The 9,349-nt window shown below is 37.7% G+C and overlaps 1 long non-coding RNA gene across 1 annotated transcript; it reads left to right on the plus strand.

The window, feature by feature from the left end:
- The first annotated feature begins 1,291 nt into the window (after positions 1 to 1,291).
- On the plus strand, positions 1,292 to 8,894 carry LOC147068719 (uncharacterized). The gene is made up of 5 exons (XR_015071286.1): positions 1,292 to 1,376; positions 2,888 to 2,982; positions 3,265 to 3,387; positions 4,297 to 5,143; positions 8,420 to 8,894. It is a non-coding gene; the product is annotated as an uncharacterized LOC147068719 (long non-coding RNA).
- The last annotated feature ends 455 nt before the right edge of the window (positions 8,895 to 9,349 follow it).

Below are 9,349 nucleotides of genomic sequence, written 5' to 3' on the forward strand. Positions count from 1 at the left end.
CTCTGCCCGACAACCCCTAGCACGAGAACTCAGCCCTGTCTTCGCATCCCCGCGTCAATCTTGCGACGGCGTCGCCGGACTCGAGCACACGTCCAAATTGCACCTCCCGCCGAACGACACCTGATCTCCGCAACCCTCCGCCTACCCCTGAATAGGCAACCCAGCCCCAACCACTGCAGCAGTCCGAAGAAGCCGATCATGTGACGACACCCTACCGAAACCGGCTACCCCTCCAGAATCGTTGGCACTTGCCGAGAAAAATCTCGCAAGACGAAATGGCGTCTCCGACGGCACGAGACTCATAACCCGTTGAGCATCCCGCTCGCGGATCGAACGAACGACCTAATGAAAACCTATCAATGTGCTACCAACGCGAACCATTCGGAACCCCCGAATTTATTAGTAAGATTTTCTTTGTTTCATCGATACACACCCCATGCATTTTACTGGACCCTGTCCGATACCTGATACGAAATTAGAGACAAAAGAAGGGGGAGCGTTTATTACCAAATACTTAGTCTCGAATACCGCATCAGGCATTTAGCATCGATATTAAAATGCCCCTGTAAAAGGTTGCACAGCCCTGCAGTACAAACGGAACGCTTCAAGCTTCGTTGTTGCGAACGCATTTTTTTACGCGAAGTCCCTTTGCAAATACCTGCATCCGACCTTGAGCAAGAAGGACGGACGTAAGTCCCGTTGTTCGGCCAAGCAACTTCCCCTCACCCCACAGCCGTGGCGGCCCTCCCACGTCTCATTACCTACCAACAGGCTTTTTGGAAAAAAGTTTTCAGTTCGGCAGTTCGCAATTAACCCCTAAATAAACCGGACGCGGCAAAATCGTTCCTCGACGGACGCGTCGCTCCTGCGGGAAGCGGCGTGGTCGCCAGGACAAGCCGGACGACATGTTACCCTAAATTGATATCAGTGCGCCCCTTTTGCCGATAACGTATTAATATTGATTCCCATAATTATCCCAGAACGCGCACCGCGTCCCCGATAAAGTGCCCCGGCGCCGATCGCGCCATTGTGTGAACAAATAATACAAAGTGAATGTGCGACAGCTAAATCTAAGACTCCTTTGAGTGCAATTAATGATGTATTCCTAACCTGTCTGGAACTTAATGTAATTAAATGTCCCTGCGCAGGGAAATTGTCAAATCAAAAATATGTGTTTTATATAATTAAACCCCGCGATGTCACGCATCTCCCAATCAAAATAATACTGAAGAAGATTCAACCACCGACATACAAGTGAGTGCCTCCCTATCATTCTTCCCGGTATTAATATGTACCTACATATTATACATATTCGGCGTAAAAACCTCAAAAATGATAATCATGCACGACTATTGCCACTCGATTACTAATAAATGGTAGGTAGGTACCTACCTATCATACATTTTTTTCACTTAATGTGACCTGTATGGGCATTGGTTAATAATAATCGCTGGCAAGCTATATTATTTCGTCTAGGTATCTTATAGGTTTAAAATGCTTGGGTGACTAGGTACAATGAAAAAATGGCGTTGCGAAAACCTTTATAACATTTTGTAGTCTTGGGACATCTCTCAACAGCAGCCTCAAAATGATTGATTCCTTGCTATAATTAGAAGAGAGGCGATCTTCCTGTTTTTTTATCTTCACAGAATTATTAAACTCATTATTTCGTTCTTCCAGTCAGCTTTGAACGTAATATTAGATTGATTAAGGGCATTAAGGCGAGATATAGGTACCTACCTAGGTACCTAACTTGCCGACAACACCAAGTTGAGTCTTTATTTTAATTGAGGCTTTTCAGCGATTAGGAATGCAGTATATGTATGAATAGAATAGTTACCTAAATTATAATAATACTTATATTATAAGTACCCACATATAATTAGATTTTTTACGGCGTATTGAAAACCTGTGTTATTAAAAATCTATAAACCTTATAGAGATAGGTACCTATCTTCTTCTTATTGTGCCATCCCCTAGCGGAGGTCGACCACCATCAAGGCGATCTTATCTTTGTCGTATGCTACCTGGAACAGTTCGGTGGAGCTGCACTCGTACCAATCACGGAGGTTATTAAGCCACGAAATGCGGCGCCGTCCTCTGCTACGCTTCCCATTGATCTTTCCTTGAATGACAAGTTGGTGAATGCTGTATATGTGTCCTCTCATAATGTGGTCGAGGTATTGTAGTTTCCTGGTTTTGATACTACGTAGAATTTCTCGGTCCTTCCCCTTTCGATTGAGAACTTCAACATTTGTCACCCGGTCAGTCCAAGGAATTTTGAGGATGCGTCTATACAGCCACATCTCGAAAGCTTTAAGTCTCCGTGACATCTCTTGGTTTAGCGTCCATACTTCCATGCCATAGAAAAGAATTGAGAGCACATAACAACGTACCATACGCAGTCTCAGACCTAGGTTAAGATCTCGATTGCTAAGGAGGCGTCTCATTTTGAGAAAGGCGCTCCTTGCGATCTCAATTGTAATTTTTATTTCCTGAGACTGGTCCCATTTCTCATTGACCCATAATATCGTTGTTAGGCAAAAAATACAGCAAATCATTAATAGGTAATTAATAATTATTATGCTGTGTTATAATATGAATCATTATTTTTTACTGTTTATGTGTTAGCAGATCTAAAAAACTATAACGAAGTGATCGTATACTATTTTAAGCCTTTAACTTCCAAGTCGTATTTCTGATATAAATTTTATAAGCCCCACATGCCTATACGCTGAAATGATTCATTATTTTTCTATGTTACTTAGAGAAGCTTCATACATCGATTGGCGTAGGCCGTAGCGTATCGTTATACCGTACAATAGACAAAGGGTTAAGTTGACGATTATTCGTTATATGAAAATATAATATATTATGAATTTTGCAGCAATGTGAAAATAGATTACGGCAAAGCAATAATTCCTTACGGGGCATCCCAAGTTTTCTAATGCAGCTCGAAGACGGTGAATTCCCATAACACGGGTAAGTACAGCGCAATTATTTTTTACTCTAGTAGCTTAAAATGTAATGACGTCATTCTTTAGTTCATCGTACGTGCCTGGTCATGCGACTTCGAAACATTTTGATTTTTGATAATAGTGTAAAGATAAACCATCACTTATTTTATAATAATGTAGTGTTTTGAATGTATAGTTTCGTTATAATTATTACATTGAACTAGCTAAAGTTTTGTGATGTGATTTTACTTCATTTTATGACATGTGACGTAACCAATGTCGTTTGCCTAATCTAAATTGTTTTTAGGTGATCGAAGTTGGATCCTGAACAATTATTACCTACCGCATGAGATGAAAAAAAATACTCAGTATTCTTCGCCTAGAGAGATCCCACTTATCATCTGGGTCAATGTCAATGTTGGCGTAAGTAGTAAGTACTTATAAGATTTTACGCATGGAATGTAATGAAGTTAGAATGTCACCATCAATTTCCTAGGGTAAACAGTCTATTGTAGAAAAAAAAACTATCAATTATAATCTGGATGGCGAACCCTTTTGAGTAGGTATATTAATATTTTACTAAATAACTACATGAATACTTTTTTAATCAATTTTTATGGGTAAAGATTACTCTCTGGTGTTTGCTTTTCTCCATCGCCAACCACCACGTCTCGACACACATAGTCGAGCGTATACCATGGTGTACCGAACATTGGGCGTTTTTCATAGCTGTGCTAAGAGTGACACCTGTAGAATCTTCCCGATATCTCGATTGGCGTGCAAGAATGCATGATTTCTAATCCAATTTAATCTATTATGGTCATGCCTCAATGAAAAAAGACCTTGCTATTCATATGGCGTTTCAAACTTTTTGAAAGAAATAGTGCCCCATAGAAACCAAGTTACAATAACCGAGCCGGTATTAAAACTTACTCGTTTGTATACATTGATATAAGTACCATGATAATACACCGTTTCATACAAAATCACGATATTAAAGTGGGCAAGTTTTGCAGAATAGGTCAAAGACATCTTTCAAAAATCTCGAATAATCCTTTTTTTGCAATGTGGGTAAAGTTAATATTTAACTACTTGCTACAATATAATATAATATATATATTAGCGTTTCGGAAAGAAATGTACAACAATAACCCTTATTGCGATGTAGGCAGGGTTAATTTTTCAACCACATTTATCCACATTTTTATGTCCAGAGAGAATGATATTTGAATGAATGGATGGGACCTGTCGGATCTTGATTTCTATTAGCATCGTTTGCGAGGGTCCTTTCAATTTTTCAAATTGCGTATTTTCATATAAATGTTTGTATTCTATACAGGTGCCGTACGTAAACAAAAAGAACTGATGACTTCATTAAAATCTTGGATGCGGGCCACACCGCGGCCAACATCGATTATTCTAACTCGGAGAAAGATCAGATGCGGTGCCTGGACATGCTCGCCACATACTGCGTGCAGGAAGCTAACCATGAAAAGAATATAAACATGAAACGGGATCTGTTCACCAAAGCCGCAAACCTATACACCACTGCCGACAAAATCATCATGTATGATCATGTAAGACGATACCTACCCACTTTCATTACCTATTTTATTCAACCTAGTCAAATTTTGTTCAAATTTCTTTATATATAATAATATGAAGTGAATACCATAAAAGCTCCATTTTTACCTATGCTGAGCATGTGGGCCGTTAAGTCTGTAAAGAAAACATGAAGAAATTATATGAACCTATAATTATGTCTGATTAATAAAATTACATACTTAATGTAAATATTATGATATAAATTTCATATATCACATGAGTATGAAATGAAATTTATGACGAAAAGAATAAAATCCTTTCTACATAAATTTTAAAAAGATCTCATTGCTCCATCTATCTAGTAATCATAATAGTAATTCAAGAACCTTGTCTATCCGCTTAATTCAGCAGGGTGAAAATTTTTCTCAGTTCAGTTCATTCAGTTGTCTTGTAATTTGTTTTCAGGGTTACAATCCAAGTCCAATAACAACACAGAGAATCGGGGGTTGCGTGCGGAGAACTGTTACTAACTTGCACGAGAAACCGCGACCAGGCTACGCAGTTTGCACTTTCTGCATTTGTCCTGCCGCACTTTGGCCTCGAGCAGATGTATATCATTTTATCGAGGGGATTCAGAGAATGTATGTATATTTTATATCATATTTGTATAGGCGTACAGTTAAAAATATATTTTTTACTGGCCCTACAATCCGATGTGGATCTCGGCTGCCTCATGAAGAGGTCTCATAACAGATATTTTTTACAAGAAATATAATTGATCGTTTGCTCAACCTATTGGGTCCACAGCTTAACAGTTGATATTCCTAAATAATACACGTGATTTAAGAATGTAACAGTCTTCATTGAAAATAGTTAACTTGGAACAGCCTCAGTAAAATACCCATTCGAAAAATCTTGGATCTTCTCAAGCTGACTCAGCTGGCATGCGATAAATCTAGGGTTGATTCCCATGTCATGTTCTAACATTTTTATCAATTAGGTTTGTTTCTGAACCTGTTTCGAGTTATGTATGGAAGATTGATGAATGTTTCATTGTTAAATCTTGTGTAACATCTTGAAGAATCTATAATTTAATTTAAACTACGAGGGTGGGTCAATAAGTCCTTAGAAAAGCCGACAGGTGGCGCGACTAGTACTGCAAGCGGTTTGTTTTCATGCAGCGGCACTACCGATTCAGTATGCTGCGAAGTTTCAATCAGATTGGTCGGGTTGTTGTGTGTTTCTCGTACATTTAAAAAAAAATTTGCTTGTGGAAAATGGAAAAATGGAAAATGGAGAAAATTGAGTTTAGAGTTGTTATTAAACATTTTAATATAAAAGGGTTAACAGCAAAGGAAATAAAAAATGAGTTGGATTTAGTTCACGGCATATCTGCTCCTTCACTTGCAACTATTTATAACTGGTTAAATGAATTTAAACGTGGTCGTACATCAACAAAGGATGAACCACGCTCAGGACGTCCTGTAGAGGTGACTACACCAGAAATGATCAATAAAATCCACGATATGGTGTTAAGTGACCGAAGATTAAAGTTGAGTGAGATAATTGAGGTTACAGGGATCTCAAAAGGTAGCGTCATTTCTATTTTACATGACAAATTGGGCATGAAAAATATTTCTGCAAGATGGGTGCCGCGTTTGCTCACAGTCGACAATAAACGCAGTAAGGTGGTGGCCTCTAAAGCCCTGTTGTCGCTCATGCAACGCAATCCGGATGAATTTTTTCGTCGCTTTGTGACTGCAGATGAAACATGGATACACCACTATACTCCCGAGACGAAAGAACAGTCAAAGCAGTGGATTGCGAAGGCAAACCATGTCCAAAGAAGGCGAAAACCGTAAAATCAGCTGGTAAGGTTATGGCTACTGTATTTTGGGATGCACGTGAAATTATTTTCGTTGACTATTTGGAAAAAGGAAAAACAATAACAGGGGATTATTATGCATCTTTATTGGACCAGCTAAAAAATAAAATTGAAGAAAAACGGCCTCATTTAAACAGGAAAAAAATCCTCTTTCATCAGGACAATGCCCGTGTTCACACATGTTTACGATCAATGGCTAAAATTGAAGAATTGAAGTTCGAATTGGTCGACCACCCACCGTATTCGCCAGATTTAGCCCCCAGTGACTTTTTCCTTTTCCCAAACTTAAAAAAATGGCTAAGTGGACAACGTTTTTTTTCAAATGAAGAAGTCATCAATCGGACAAATGCTTATTTTGAGGACCTTCCGAAAACTTATTTTTCTGACGGTTTAAAAAAAATTGAGAAACGTCTAACCAAGTGTATTGAGCTCCAAGGAGATTATGTTGAGAAATAAAAAAAAAATACAAAAATCAAAACTGTTTTAATGCTTTTTTCTAAGGAATTATTGACCCACCCTCGTATTAAAAAGTACTTGTATGTCAGTACGAAAATTCGAAGAGATCCTTATGCTATCTATGAATCAAAATTTGTATATAATAGAATATGACCTGGTATTCACCACTTAAGAAAATTGCTTTACAATAATTGTTTTGTTCACCCATACGCACTTCTGACAGGCCGCTGCGGCTAGCCGGCATACAAAAAACGATATGCGGCTAGCCGCGAAGCGGCCTGCCGCAAGTGCGTATGGGCACTAAGCTTTTTATCAAGTCATCATCATCAGCCGGGGTCGATCTACAGTTGGATGAAGGCCTCCCTTAGCTTCCTCCATTTTTCTCGGTCCATAATTCTTTACTGCCACATACATCCTTCTTCTTGGTCGTTCACTCATGGCTGAGGATCGTGACCACTTTTTAATTTTGCCATCCAACTTTATTGCCGAGTTTTTTCTTATTTTTTTATCAAGTATGAGGACTGAAATTTATGTTCTCGTCTATATTATTATAATGTTGTAATTATTATTGTTAATACTGTATGGTGGGCGAATTTAAATAATTCATGCAAAGCCAATGTATAAATATATTAAGTTGTTTTATTGTATTCAACAATTATTCCTTCACTGGGCCTCCCAATGTTTCAAAAATGTCATAAAGGCTCAACCAAAGAACTACGAGATAATAAAAATTCTTGGATCACTATACGCTAAATCTACCTTTCAATCTTAACGAGATGTAGCTCGTGCACATCTCAAGAAAGTCACTGATCAATTCCCAGATGACATCGAAGCTTGGATTTAATTAGAGCAGTCTGATTTGCAGTTATATCATCCCATTTTTTATTAATATACAAGACATAAACTTTCATTTTTAAAGATATAATAATTATGTATAACCATCTTAGTCATTTTGTCATCTGTCTTTGTTTCATCGTTGATACTAGATAGATCAATATACACTTCAGAGAAGAGGTGTTTATTATCTGCATTGTGAAACTTGTAAAACAGTTTAGAGATTCACACAATTCACCAAGCACGTCTTTATAGCGAGCAGCAGCCATATTGTAGATCCAATTCATGGTCCGAAATATGTGTCTATATGACAAGGGTGATCGACTAAATCTCATGGAGCAATTTGGGATAAAAAAAGTGTATTCCAAAAAAGTCTATGCGGATGTTAATCTGTAAAAGACTTGTTTTCGCAGGGTTTAATTGAATTTTAAAAACTAACCCAACACCATCTGTAAGTTGTCTTATTTCAATGAAAAAAATATGCATGACTGACAAAGTTTAATGTGCACTATTTATGGCAGTTCTTAACAGCCTACCTCCACCCTTCACCACTGCTATCTATGCCCCAAGGCTTTCTATGCAATGTGCTGCTCACCCATCTAATGGTCAAACAAGCAATGAAATGTAAAAACAATAAATTGTTGACTACGTAGTATACGTTTATACAGCATATACTTTAAGTAATATTCTGTTTATTTCTGTACACGCTTGCTTAATCTTATCAATGCTTTTTTGTTTGCAGTATGAGAATTGTTTGAACAAATTCCACGCTCACCATAATGTGGATGATTTGATTTACATGGCCCGAGCTGTGTCGTATGCGAATCGACTCCAGGAAGCCAATATAGCTTTGCTACGAGCCAGACGAGTTGGGCCTTGTAACGGCTCTCTACTCTACACCATGATGCTCATCCTGAGAAGAATGTCCGCCCACGTTTTGATTGGTCACAGAAGTTTATTACTTTCAATACTTACCTATGTAACTACCTACCCACAGAAAATTGATTAATTTTTGTATCATAAATTTCATGATTTTTCCTTTATAACATTGATGATTTATTGTAATACATTTAGACCAAGCAAAGAAATTACACGTTACACCTCCTTACATTTTTAAGTTTAAGTCGACCACCCAGTTAAGTACCTCTTGGATTGATGATTGTTAATAGAAAGGTAGTTTAAAGTATTTTAATAAATAATTGATGTTTTATGATAAATGTTGAATTTCATTTTTTCACCCTTTCCTTTGCTCAGCTGTTATAAAATATTATTATATTCGCAGAGAGCATAATATTCATAGACTATAGATACATCTAGACGCCACCCGTTGCATTGCTAAATGAAGCTGCGTGCCATGCGTTTGGTTTGTGGGTGAGCGAACGCATTCGTCTACAAATGTTCGAGACCATAGACCATTTCGGTAGTGCTCGCACTAGACGCTCAGAATTAAAATATAATTTTCTATAATAATATACAAATAAATTATCACGAACATGTATCAACTTACCTATGAAGCGTAATACCATCTTTTTGCTTATCAGTACGGCTACCATATTTTAATACAACACATAAAACCATCTTTCCTGCTTAAATAACTAAAAATATTTACCAATGACTATGTTTAACACAAAAAATAGCAATTTAGCAACACGAGCTACGACGCTACGTGAAG

The sequence above is a fragment of the Rhyacophila brunnea genome, unplaced genomic scaffold (genome assembly GCF_057557595.1).
Source record: "Rhyacophila brunnea isolate RB1 unplaced genomic scaffold, BYU_Rbru_1.0 scaffold_259, whole genome shotgun sequence".
Taxonomy (NCBI): Eukaryota; Metazoa; Arthropoda; class Insecta; order Trichoptera; family Rhyacophilidae; genus Rhyacophila; species Rhyacophila brunnea.